Source organism: Scylla paramamosain, chromosome 2, assembly GCF_035594125.1.
Source record: "Scylla paramamosain isolate STU-SP2022 chromosome 2, ASM3559412v1, whole genome shotgun sequence".
Classification (NCBI taxonomy): domain Eukaryota; kingdom Metazoa; phylum Arthropoda; class Malacostraca; order Decapoda; family Portunidae; genus Scylla; species Scylla paramamosain.
Genome location: NC_087152.1, coordinates 24,457,113 through 24,459,614, shown reverse-complemented (window position 1 = coordinate 24,459,614; position 2,502 = coordinate 24,457,113).

The window sequence follows — 2,502 nt, the reverse complement described above, 5'->3', positions numbered from 1 at the left end:
CACTCTCATTTAGGTACCAAAACACTAAAAATGCATGCAAAGTGCCAAATATGGGAATGGAAAAGAAGTTAAAAGAAACGTGTGTTATGATTTTTTTTTTCCAGCTTCTTAGGTACCAAAACACTAAGACACATGAATGTCACTCTATGCGGAGAAGCAGATAAAAAAAAAAAAAAACGTATAATATGTGTGATTACCAAAATGTTAGAGAGCAACATGGCATATTGCATAAAAAGCACAATAAAAAAAAAAATCAGAACAACAATGCTAAAAAAACGTGTAATATAAGTCTTTTTGGGCTTGTCAGCTACTTAAAGATAAAATACATACAAATAATCCATTAAGGGAAACGAAAAGATATTAATAGATACGTGTAATATGAGTGCTTTTCACCTTCTTAGCTACCACAACGCTAAAACACATAATACCACCTTATATGGATAAACAGATCAACATTAACTAAAGCGTGTATTATGAACGATTACCACCATCTTAGGGACCAAATCAGCAAAATGCATATAGTGCACCCTATCAGAAGAATCAGAACAATACACCTAAAAACGCGCAATATGCATGTTTTTGAGCTTATTAAGTACTAGGTGCATGTAAAGCACCTTTTATGGGAAAAGAAAACAGTATTACCAAAGACGTGCTTTATTTATTTATTGATTTTATTTTCTTACCAAAACGTTTAAAAAAATGAAAAAAAAAGTTATAATGAAAAAAAAAAAATTATGAAAATCGTGTGTTTCAAGTGTTTTTGAGCTTCTTTTGAATAAAAACGTTAAAAGGAATACAAAAATTTTTTTCTGTAGAAATATTACAAAAAAAAACGTTTTTTTTATCTCGTTAGGTATGTATATATATATATATATATATATATATATATATATATATATATATATATATATATATATATATATATATATATATATATATATATATATATATATATATATATATATATATATATATGTGTGTGTGTGTGTGTGTGTGTGTGTGTGTGTGTGTGTGTGTGTGTGTGTGTGTGTGTGTCTGTGTGTGTGTGTGTATAAAATAGAACGACATTACCAAAAATGTGTATTATGAGTGAATACCACAATGTTATTCACGAAAACGTAAAACTGAACAAGAGTTTGAACATTACTAAAAACTTTTAATATTTTTTTTTGGGAGCTTGTCAGACATTAAAACGCTAAAGTACATGCAAAGAATGATATATGTTTAAAAAAAAAAAAAAACATTACCCAAAACGTGTTTCTGGAGTGCTTTTCAGTTTCTTACGTACGTAAACGCTAAAATCATGAACATACGCTATATATATATATATATATATATATATATATATATATATATATATATATATATATATATATATATATATATATATATATATATATATATATATATATATATATATATTACTTATTCATTAATTAATTAATTTATTTATTTTTTAAATCGTATGTTTCATGTTTTTGGAGCTTCTTAAGTACAAAAACGCTAAAAAAGCATAGAAAACATCCTTTCTGAAGAAACAGAACAACATTATTTGAAACGTGCATTTTGATTGCTTTGAGTATGTTAGGTACCAAAACGCTTACAATGAATGCAAAGTACCCATTATTGAAGTGATGAGTGATTTTCACCTTAGCTACCAAAACACTAAACCACTATACCACTTTATATGAATAAACAGATTAACCTGATTTAAAACATGTATGAAGAATTACCACAATGTTGGGGACCAAAACGACAAAATTAATACAAAGCAGCGTATAAGAAGAATCAGAACAACAATGCTAAAAGCGTGTAATATGAGTATTTTTGAGGTGCCAAAATGTGCATGCGAAGCACCTTTTATGAAAAAGAAAACAGTATTACCAAAAACATGTAGTTTATGTTTTTTCAGCTTCATACGTACCAAAACATTTAAAAGTATTGGAATACACTTTATAATGGAAAACAAAATAATTATCAAAATAGTGTTCTTTTTTTTTGTGTGTGTGTTTTTGAGCTTTTTTCGTATAAAAACGCTAAGACGCATACAAAACACCTTTTCTAGAGAAACAGAATAACATTAACATAAACGTGTGTTTTGAGTGTTTTTGTGCTTGTTAGGTATCAAAATGCTAAGATGCTTAGAAAGAACCCCATATGGGAAGACGCTATTACAAGAAACGTCCCATTTGGGTGTTTATGAGCGTATGAAACAGCAAAACGCTAAAAAAAATTTAATACATACTGTGAGAGAAAACAAATTAACATTATCGAAAATTTGTATTTTGAGCGTTTTTCTGTACAGGAAAAAGAACAGGTACAAGAACAGGAAAAAATGATGTTTTAACAGAAACGTATGTTAGTAGTGTTTTTTGAGCTTCTTCGGTGCCAAAATGTTAAAACATATTAATAACGCTCGATATGTAGAAAAATATTATTACCAAAAACGAGTATAACGAATGATTATCACTATCTTACGGTAAAAAAACGCCAGAATAAATA